Source organism: Leucopleurus acutus, assembly GCF_964270905.1.
Source record: "Leucopleurus acutus genome assembly, chromosome: 14".
NCBI lineage: Eukaryota > Metazoa > Chordata > Mammalia > Artiodactyla > Delphinidae > Leucopleurus > Leucopleurus acutus.
In genome coordinates, this window is record NC_139156.1 from 4,754,660 (window position 1) to 4,766,282 (window position 11,623).

Genomic DNA, 11,623 nt, shown 5'->3' on the forward strand with positions numbered 1-11,623 from the left:
CTGGACCCATCCTGGGGGCAGGCAGCAGAGAGCAGGTGCCCTGGGGAGACACAGAGGCGAATCAGAAAGCCCCAGAGCTGCCCCATGGGGCTGCTCTGGGAGCTGGGGTGGCCTACTGTCTCCCTGTGGGGCATTTCTGAGACGATGGCTGTGCCCTGGGGAGGCTGGGAGGGTGGCAGTGGGCAGGCATGGGGTCGGGGGTCACCAAAGGCTGAGTGAGTGAGTGAATGAATGAATAAAGGAGTGTTGGCGTGGGATGGAGGGAGACAGGAGGGACCGGAGGTGTCAGAGCTGAACGGGGCTCGCTGCACCCTCCCATCCGCATCCCCCACTGCCCACCACGCACAGCTCAGGGACAGCGTGGAGGGAGACTCGGTGGGGGGGTGCGGCGGGGAGGCTCAGGGAACTTGGCTTTGCTCCCACGGGGTCAGGATCTCACTTCCGAGCCTTGGCCACTCTCTGCCTCCTCCCCCCGCCCCTCCCAGGGACCCTCCAGCCGAGTTTCCTCGTCTGTAAGCTGCAGCTCTAGGCCAGGGGTCAGCAAACGACTTCCCTTTCGTGGGCCAAGTCCAGCCAGGCCCCTGCTTTTGCGGACACAGTTTTACGGAAGCACAGCCGTGCACGGGTAGTTAGGTACCGCCCGCAGCTGCTGTGAGGCCCCCGCAGGGTGAGGGGTTGTGAGGACAGCCTATTGCCCTCAAAGTCCTTAACTATTTCGCGTCACGCCCCTGCTCGGCCTTTCTCAGTGGGAGCAACACTGCCTCCTAGCGGGCGATTTGGAAACTGTTTCTGGTGAGTCACTGAAACACTCCCATATAACTTACTTTCAGTTCTTGCAGCTCCGCCTTCTATTAGAGTCAAGCCATTATGTTTATCTTTTTGAAAGGTGCAGCATAAGCAGGTGATAGTCTCTGTGGATTCACTGTGGAGGCATTAGAGACGGGACGACGACAACCTTACAGCCCCCGGGCGGCCCAGGACCCCGCCTCAGCATCCCACGGCCCTTTCAAGGCGGCACCACTAGAGGGCAGTATAAGCCCGCGAGTGCGTGGGCCGCCGGCGCCACTGAAGAGCTAGTGCCCGGGACTGGCAGGGGGTCCTGAGCTCTCAGCAGGAGTCCAGGAATCAGCGGGGCCTGGCTCCGAACCGGGCAAGGGACCATTCGGGTACGTGAGCCATGGGGGAGCAGAAGCCCAGCTGCCTTTACTTGGATGTCCCCCCCGCCCCCGTGATTTTGGAAATGCCTTGTCCTCTAAGATGCCCCTTCAAAGAGGGCTCTGCTTAGTGCTCCCCTGCAGTCACATTTACACTCTAAAGTTTCCAGAGGTCAGAGGTCAGACAGTGAAGGAATCCGCCCCTTCAGCTAAACTGACACCCTCTCCAATTTATTTGACATTAGGGCCTTTTGTGTGAGTGTGAGTGTGTGTGTGTGTGTGTGTGTGTGTGTGTGTGTGTGTGTGTGTAACACCCACACCATGAAGCGGACCTTGGTGGATGCTGACTGACCCTTTTTGGGAATGCTTGGCTTTGGTTTTGTTTTGTCTTTAAAACTGAATTCTTGTTCATTTTCTAGCTGGCTTTGCCAGTAACCCAGGGCTGGTTTCTCTGAGGGGGTGAGGGAGCTGCTCTGTGCTGGCAGGCAGGGTCCCATCCCCACAGGCCTGGAGGGAGCAGATCCTGTGTTTCTGGGGGAAGGAGTGCTTGCCAAGAGGGAGAGCGGGGCTCACGGATTCTAAGTGCTCTCGGACCACATCCGCCATAACTGTGGGTCAGTTCACTTCTGATTTCTTTGTCTCCCCTTAGGGCCCCTCTTGTCTGGGAAAACAACGGGTGGCTGAAAAAAGCAGCGGATAGCTAACAAGAGAAAGTTATGTAAGAAATGTGGAACGACCCCAAACCTCTAACATGGTCGCCCTGCCCTTCCACTCAGCGATGATGAGTCTGTGCATCTCCTCCTTGGACCACGCTCCCGGGGTGGACAATGGGAGAGCCAGGAGCGGTGTGGTCCTCCTCTCCGTCTCCCCCGGCCTGAGAACACAGGCCGGTGCCATGGGACGTGGTCGCTGGGTGATGTAGCCGGGAGGAAATGCAGATCCCTGCATCCTGAGACTGTTGGGGCTCACGTTGGCAACAGCCACTGAGCAGTTAGACTAACGTCACTCCTCTACGATGCGAAAGGTCAACTGCTGCAGCAGAAGCCTGGAGATGAGTCTCCATTACCATTAATGGGTGTCACTGTGCAGTTGATTTTTGCTGAAATCCTTTTAAAATCCCATGCCTGTTACATCCTTGTAGATTCCAAGTGTTGGAAAGCCCCCTCCTTCCCTCCTCCCCTTAACCTCACCCACTACCCACGACAATCTAATTCTTAATTCTTCCACAATATGTTCAAGACCTCGAGAATATGCCACCTCCTCCAAGAAGCCCTCTGGGGCCGCCTTTGCTGTGCACCCTCAGCATTGTATTTGCATCTCTCGGGTGCCCACTGTGATGGGCTGGGAATCCTTCTTGCACAGAGTAAGCTGATTGGATTGTACATGAATCAATGAAATAATTTGCTTCCCCTGAAACTATGTCAGCTCTGAACAGGGACATATTCCTCATAGCTGCTCAAAAGCAGCTGGGATATTGGTCACTAACAAGAGAGTGTCGTTTAGAGCCAGTGAGAACGAGTGGGTCTAAACAGCACTCACTCAACACTTTTTATTTTTAAAAATGCATCAGGTCTTCGTTGTGGCTCTCAGGATATTTCATTGTGGCGCGAGGGCTCCAGAGCACGTGGGCTCAGTAGCTGCCGCACACGAGGGATCAGTTGCCCCATGGCATGTGGGATCTTAGTTCCCCGACCAGGGATCGAACCCACGTCCCCTGCATTGGAAGGCGGATTCTTAACCACTGGACCACCAGGGAAGCCCCGAACGGGCGGTTCTGAAGCCCTATCAGGAATTGGCAGCGACGCACTGGGCTCTCCTTTCCGGGTTCTATCCCCTTCCCACTGGGCCAGCCCTCGCCTTGGGGGTCCCTCTCCCTGTGGGCTGGCGGCTCCCACTGCAGCCAGAGGGACAGCCCCCCTTGGCTCTCCTCCCTGCACTTGGGCCACTCTGCCCTCTGCACGTGATGTGTTCTGCCCTTTCCCGTTTGGGGATCCGCCTTCTCCCCGCGGAAAAGAGGCGAGAATGAGGGGTGAGGGGTCCTGCCTCCCTCTGTGGCCCATCATGCTCCCTGCATGTTCTCAACATCCCCACCGAAGCGGAGCCTTATCACCTCTCGTGCCTCTGGGAAAACTCCCAACTTGAAGTGGAAATTACCAAAGGCTCTTTGGAAGTTCAGAGAAGTCTTCGTGCCCCAGATGACCCCCGTCTTGCTGACCTGCCTCCTCTTTCCAAGACCCCTACGTCTCGGGCTTCCCTGGTGGCGCAGTTGTTGAGAGTCTGCCTGTCGATGCAGGGGACGCGGGTTCATGCCCCGGTCCGGGAAGATCCCACATGCCGTGGAGCAGCTGGGCCTGTGAGCCATGGCCGCTGAGCCTGCACGTCCGGAGCCTGTGCTCTGCAACGGGAGAGGCCATAGAGGTGAGAGGCCCGTGTACCGCAAAAAAACAACAACAACAACAAAACGCCTACGTCTCCCCATCTACTCTCCTGCCATCACCTTTGCGCATCCTCCAGGCTGCATCTTCAAGGCAGGCATCTCGGAGGTGTGTCATACCCGCCCCTCTCCCACCCACCCCTCCTGGGGGGCCCTGGCAGCAATCCTGCCATTGCCCTGCCTGCACGCTGCCCTGCTCCTGCCCACGGCCCCAGGCCCCCTCATCACCCCACGCAGGGCCATCCCAGCCCCACCTCACAGGACCTCAACCCCTGCTTCCTCCCGGCCATCTGGGCTCTACTGCCCTTGGGTCCCCAGCATTGCCTCCCAGCCAGGGCGGCCCTCCAGTCCTGTGTGCCTATTCCTCTAACCCCCTGAACTCCACTTCGGCCCACGGTGTGCTCCTGGGGCTGGGGGGCGCTCTGGAGGCTGCGTCCGATCCAACCTTGTCTTTCACGTGGACCGGTGGGGCCTGCCCACCACCCTGCCCCCCAGAGCTTTGGCAGTCACCCCCTGCTGACCAGCCCAACCGAGGTGCATCCTTGGCCTGGCCAAGTCCCATGGTGCCTTGCAGACAGAAGGTGACAGGGCCCGGCCCCAGAGCAGTGGTCGGGGGTTTATAGACCACACTCAGAATTAACTTGGAAGCCGCGTGCTCTGAGCACTTGGTGTCATGTGCACACTCAGTTTTGAGTGTTCACGTCGTCCACCTCAGGTAGTGACATTTATAAAAACTCCTTTCTTCTCTGCTTGCGGGATGGCGACCACAGCTGGACCTTGACCATCTGCCCTCCTGTCAAGGGCAGCTGCTGCCAGCAGAGCCCCGGGAGTCCAGGGGGGGCAGCGGCCAGACCATGGCCTGTGCCCTGTGGCCCGTGGCTGTCTCCCTGCCTCCCTGCAGGGCTTACTTCTTTCTTTTCTTTTTCTTTTCTCTTCTTTTTTTGCAGTATGCAGGCCTCTCACTGTTGTGGCCTCTCCCGTTGCGGAGCACAGGCTCCAGACGCGCAGGCTCAGCGGCCATGGCTCACGGGCCCAGCCGCTCCGCGGCATGTGGGATCCTCCCGGACCGGGGCACGAACCCGTGTCCTCTGCATCGGCAGGCGGACTCTCAACCACTGCGCCACCAGGGAAGCCCAGGGCTCACTTCTTTCTAACAGAGGCTCCCGCGGCCCAGGGCGCTGCTTGGAGAAACCAGCTCTCTGGCAGGGGGAACTGAGATGTAAAAGTTAATTGTTTTATTGGGCTTTAAAGAACAGAAGAAGAAGAGCCCCCACAGCAAGTGCTTAGGAGTTGTTTTCTAATTTATTGTTATAACGAGTTTTCACTTGGTATTGATGTCAAGGGCTCTGGGGGGACCTGTGCCCTGGCCCCTCTCGCGGGCTGATGCAGTGGAAGGCAACGTGTCTTCTGGTTTATAATTAATTCCTTTCTTTTAAGGAAAGCAATCATGAAGCTGGGGATTTTCTCTGAGTGAAATACTCTCAAAGGCATTGCCGGTCTTTCTGGAACAGAGCAGAGCAGCTCCTGGGGGGTGAGTGGGAGCGCTGGGTGAGCAGTGGGTCTTTCTAATCCCTCCTTGAGTGAAAACTTGTTTGCGTTGTGAGCGAAGGACTTCCTTCCCAGACCCGGGGTGGGGCGGTCACACCAGCTCCCTCCTGCCCTTTCCCCCTTTGATGGGATTACAGCTGCTTGGGGAGATCCATTTCACCTAATAGGTTCTGACTGATGGCCTTTGGCGGGGTTGAAACATCCCCTGGCCTGAGGGGAAAACTCGCATTTCTTCTTCTTGAAAAATGATTTCTCACAGACTCCATTTAAATTCTTTCTCCATAGAACTTTCCCCTAAATTTATAGCTCTTGAAGATTAGCATTCTCTCAAACAGAACCCTAGGAAGGAAGGTAGATTCTTCTTCTTTTTTTTTTTTGTTTTTGGTGTCTTTCCTTTTAGGTGTTAAATGTCCATGTATGATTTATTTGGGTGAACACAAGTGGCTTAATTCTATAAACGAGGACCCCAGAGGAGTCGGTATTGCTGTAACGTAGAGAACCTTACCGTGACTTAGGCCATGGAACGGCGGTGACTTTCTGTGTTTTCCGTGGGATTCAGAGGACATGTATGCATCGCATCCTCCTGCTGTGGACACCAGAGGCTGCTGAGCAGGTCCTGGGAGGGACGTGAGGACAGACGGGCCCTGCAGGGGCTGCGGCCGGCTCTTCCGTGTGCTGGTCACTCTTCCACGGGTCTGTCCTTCTCACCCCCCAGGCCTCTGAGCAGGTACTGCCTCCCCGCCCCCTCTCTGCCCGTTCCCCCCTGCATCCCATCCCCAGCACTTTATCTTCCGGTTTGTCTGATTCTCTGTCTCCACATTCCTGCTCTAAAACCTGTGCCTGAAATGGCCCCTGGACCACAGTCGTGCCCACAAGGGCTGCTGTCGAGTGAACGGAGGATGGAGAAGAACTAGGGTCTGGTTCAGGCCGCACCGCATTCGCTGTTTAGCTCTTGGGCGAGCTCTTTGGAGCCCCCAAGCATCAGTGCTCCCATCTGTGCTCTGCAGCTGGTGGGGATGGGTGGGTAAGGGGGCTCCGGAGCCCCCTTATATAACACACACATATACACATATATGCTATACCAGGGTCACAGCTAACCTCTTAAATGCCTGATTTGTTGAAGATGTTTAATTTAAAACACAGTTATCTTGTGGGCTGCAGTGCTATTAGCCCTGGTGATTTTTTTTTTCTGAGACCTGGTGATGGACTCCTTTACCCCAAATCTAACAAACAGCAGATTTGCTGTGTGTGAACCCCACCAGAGACGAGCATAGTCTTGGGTAGAATGTGTCTGCTACCCTTTAGGGAACAAAAGACAAAAATGCAGCATTTTCAGGGGGTGGGGTGGGATGGGATGGAGGAGCATATCAGAGAAGGCTTCCTGGAAGAGGTGATGTGAAAGCCAGTAGCGACTAGTCAGTCAGCTAGGGAAGAAGCAGGTAGAAGAAGCAGCAGGTACGAAGCCCGTGAGGTGAGGGACTGTGCTGGGTTCCGGGGGCTCCACGTAGGGGAGGGTGGCTGGAAATCAGCCTGGAGGAAGAGAACAGTGAGAAGGCAGAGGTGGAGGCTGTATTCCTCTGTGACCTGCCCTGAATGCATGAGATCCTGTGGGGTCTCAGCTGGGAGGGGTGACTGTGAGGGTGGTTTATTTAGATGGGCCATCTGGGTCTCTGTGCAGAGGCTCTGGCCACTGTTCAGTGATGACCAGGGCAGGGGGAGGAGACAGCGGGAGGGAGCCGTGGGGCTGGGAGAGCAGGTGAGGGTCTGAGCCACGGCGGGATGTGGGGCTGCAAGGAAGACCATGATTTAGCCAATATAAGAAGATGGGACTGATGGGCTCTGGGGGTGGGCTGGAAGGGAGTGGGGCACAGGGAAGCCCTTGTGGCTTCTGGGGAAGGCGGAGGGTGGCTGAAGGAGAAGCAGGTCCGGGATGGTGGGGTCGAGTTCACTGTGGGACATGCCGAGTTCAGGTGCATTTGGGACATGGGCTACCCAGGAGGAAGCTGGTCATGCCACCGGGATGCCCGAGAATGGTCTAGTTGAAGCTCCTGGAGTCCTCAGTCTGGGGACGGGTGGTGGAGGAAGACACGGGAAGACATCCCTTGGCCAGGATGTCCAGAGCCCGAGAAGAAGCCGGGCTGAGAGCTGAGCCCATAGTCGTGAGGCCCCCTCCCCCAGAACACACCCTCTCCCCCAAGGGCCCCAGGAAGCAGTGCCCCCGCCAGACACTGCAGCCCTGAGCCGGGCGGCGAGGGCAAGGCCCCCCGCGGCCTCCAAGGACCCTCGCAGCGCTGGGAGCCTGCTCTCACGCCCAGTGGGCTGTCCTGGAAAGACAGACCTGAAGATCCCCCAGATCAGTTTCAGTGAGTGGCAGCCACGATAGAGATCTCTCCCTGCTTACCTGTAAACAGGAAGCCGCTAATCTCTTCCTCTGCTGCCCCCTCATTGAAGCAGGAGATGACAGGGATGAAAGGCCCCCAGAGAGTTGAGAGGCCTGCGGCTTTGTCCCTTCCTGAGGGAGACGTGGGTGCCTGGAACCGACTCCCCCGACAGGGACTCACTTCCCCGTCAGTCCAGGCAGCCCCAGCCCAGGTTTAGAGCCCCCGTGAACGGACTAAACAAGCACACGGCCCGTCGAACAATAAAGACAACACTGAGTCCCCAGACTCTGTTTGTGCAGGAGAAAGAGTCGCTGTTCGGCCAACTGGTGACCTTGGAGATGCTACCGCCGGGGGCGGGGGGGGGGGGGGGATGGGGTGAAGGGGAAGCTGGTCGCCCCGGAAGTTGACAAAATGCCTTGCAGGGTGTTCTCGGGGATGGGGGGGCACTCCTTCTGCCCTCGCAGGGTCTACAGGCTCTGGGCGGTCTCCCCAGGTTGACCGCTCACCTCCACCACGTGGTATCGCCCTGGGACCCCCGTTCCTCTCTTTCGTCTTCAGGGAAGAGAAAGCACCTTATGCAGAACTGGCAGGAGGGTCTCTGCTGGGCTTCTGCATTTTCTCATTTCTCGGATTACATTTATTCTTTGGCTAAAGTTTTTCTACAGATGAGAGGCAGGCGGATGACATGGAGGGGGTCTGTCCTGGGAAGGCCCCAGAGGGTCCCGCTCAGTTACAGGTGGACCCTCTCTCTTCTTCTCGTGTTGTCTGGTCTGGACAGAGGCTGTGACGTCCTTCAGAGGGAAGGTTCACATCCATCGCTCATTGCACAAATCTTTCCTTCACCCATTGGTTTACTCACCCTCTGTTGGGTGCTCTCTCCTGGCTACACGGTTCTAGGAAGGACACAAAGACCAAAGACAGCACTCTGTCCCAGGGCCCTGTTGGCATCTCACAAGTCTCCTTAAACATCCACACGCTCACCTGCTTTCCAGGTTTACGGAGGAAACAGCTGTGGGATAAACCCTTCCTGGAAAAGCATTCTAAAGGGTCAAAGCTTTCAAAATTAGACACCCAAACACACACTCACACGCATGCACACATACAGGCATGCTGTCTCTTTCTCTCTCTCTCTCTCTCTCTCACACACACACACACACACACACACACACACACACTTTGTTTTGCAAGTCACTTCAGTGTCTCCTAGAAAACCTTAATCATAAAGGCTGCACCTATTTCCAAATATCACATTAATTTTAATCTTGGGCTCCTGGTCTATGTTTTCTCCTTCTTCCAAAGCACATGTTCATAAAGCAGAAAGAGAAAACTTCTGTTGCAGGCAGAGAACGATCACTCAACATCTAAGTCTTAGTAGACCAGGATTAAAGCAAGTGAACACCTGAAATCAAGTTCCCGCTGCCAGGTGTGTCACCCTGGACTAGGGCCTGTCCCTGCGGACACCACTGCGTGTGTACAAGGTCCTCAAGAGGTCCCCCGGTCACCATCCTCCTGCTTCCAAAGCTGGCTTCCCCAGATCAGGTTACCCAGCAGCAAGTGACTTGCCTGCAGAACAATGACACCCAGTGACAACCAAGCGCGGAGAAGGAGGCCACGCTGGGAAGTCCAGGCCCGTGACTGGGCTTTGAGTCTGGCCTTGGGTCTGCTGCCTGTCAGCCCTGGAACCTTGAGCAGGTTGATTCTATGGCTTCTGCCTGTTTCTCCACAGATACAAAGTGTCAGTTCCCTGCGGTTAAGAGAAAAATGGCTCCCGATGCAGAGCTTGGGGACAGCGCCAACGTCTTTATCGACCTGGGCTTTTGGGTTCACCTGGCTGCCTGGTGAAGGCCACATCAAGGTCCGTTAAATCACCCTGACGGGGACCAGCCAAAGCCGCTCCGCCCATCTTCCTTCATCTTTCACAGACGCAGGAGGAAGACTCAGCTAGCGGGGCCACCAGCTTACCCTGCCCTCGTATAAGAGATTTTAGAAGCCCCCAAAACAAACAGAAGGAAACTTCTGATGGTGATTCCTCACGGGACTTCTCAGCTTGCTGAGAAGAAACGCCTTTATCTAAAAGTTGGGATTGTTGACGGAGTGAGATGAAAACTCTCCCTCTTGCCCCAATAAGTCCTTGCTGCTTCTTGTTTTAATCTTTAGGAAATGAATGGCCATTCCTATTACAAATTGAGAGGCTAGAGAAATTTAAAAACGTTTTCATTTATATTTAAGAATATCATAGCTTAGGGCTTCCCTGGTGGCGCAGTGGTTGAGAGTCCGCCTGCCGATGCAGGGGACACGGGTTCGTGCCCCAGTCCGGGAAGATCCCACATGCCGCGGAGCGGCTGGGCCCGTGAGCCATGGCTGCTGAGCCTGCGCGTCCGGAGCCTGTTGCTCTGCAGTGGGAGAGGCCACAGCAGTGAGAGGCCCGCGTACCGCCAAAAAAAAAAAAGAATATCATAGCTTATATATCCTAGGAGGCAGTTATAGGAAGCACACAGTGAAAATTGCATGCTCTCCAAAGTACAAATCTTGCTGAGACATTGTGATTAATAAAAAACTACTTAGTAAAGCACAGTGACCCCCTTCTTTTTAAGAACAAGGTAGGGTTTTCAGCGTTATGAAATTAATACAAATACCTGGGAGCTAAGGACCTGTGGGATAAGTGATGCTTTGAAACTGAAGCAGAAGCCAGCATCCTCCCACAAAGGAAGGCAACCTGGGAGCAGGCACTGGGAGTGGTCCAGAGGGAGCCACAGGAGGTGATCCTCTCCTGCAGATGCTGTGTAACTGGGCTGACTTTTTTTTCCTATTGAATGTCAACTTGTGGCAAATCAGTGGATTCCTTGTGTCCTCTATTTTCCTAAATTGAGACCTAGGCAGCTCCCTTCCACGGAGCCGCACCTCTGGGGACTGGAGTTTTCCCTTTGAGTTGAAGCTGTTCATCCTCCCTCTGGATCCCAACCATCCCACTTGCCCCAGTCTTATGGCTACTTCACCTCTTGTCGTCACAAAACGTACGAGAAGCGTTTCCTCAGGTGCCCGCTTCGAGCGCCTGTTCCCCAAGAAAAGTACCTAGTGAAGAGCAGGTTTCTTCCCTTAAAAAACTACTTCAGTCAGGTGTCCAGGGACCTACCTGTTGTATAATTTTAATAGGACAAATTCATCAGGACTTCTTGACTGCTATTTTGAGAAATTGAAAAGCTTGTTAGCACAAAAAAAAAAGAAAGAAAGAAAGAAAGAAAGAAAAGAAAAGAAAAATGAAACTGTTTGGAGTCCCCTTTTTCTGCGATATGCGGGCCTCTCACTGCTGTGGCCTCTCCCGTTGCGGAGCACAGGCTCCAGACGCGCAGGCTCAGAGGCCATGGCTCACGGGCCCAGCCGCTCCGTGGCATGTCGGATCTTCCCAGACCGGGACACGAACCCGTGTCCCCTGAATCGGCAGGTGGACTCTCAACCACTGCGCCACAAGGGAAGCCCTGGAGTCTCCTTTTTGTTATATCCCTTTAAGCAGAAATCCAGTTGTAACCAGCACGAGTCAGTTCAAGTGTGCTCTGTCCTGTAATTCACACCACCAGCCTGCAGAAATGAAGAAGAATTTCTCCTTTAAACTTTTCCAAATTAAATGATGGGTTTTTATGATTTTAAAGTATGACTGTCACTGTGGTGAGAAAATTGTACACTCCCTTCATCTTGCTTTTCTTCAAGCTTTCAGACAAAAATGAGGGAGCAAAGTCCCCAAACCAGGAAGGTGGAATGTTTTCCTTTGCCCCAAAATTGCTTGGAGTCCTTCATTTGTACTAATGGCGAGGTGAGCGCAGCAAGAATCCCCATGACAGTGGAGTGTAATTGCAGTGAAAAATTAGCCTAAATTAGTGAAAAGACAAATGTTGCCATCTGTCAAATGACATTTCAATTGTCTTTACATTTTCATCCGTCTTTTAAAGTTTGAGAGTTTCAACCCGAAGAAAAGATTTTGAATGCCAAACAGAAAATGGGCTCCACATTCGTATTTCCATTCTGCACATGTGGGTGAAAGGAATTACATCCTCACACGAATGCCTCCGGAGTATTTTTCTAACTTCCTTAATTACGGGCAGTTTTTAAGG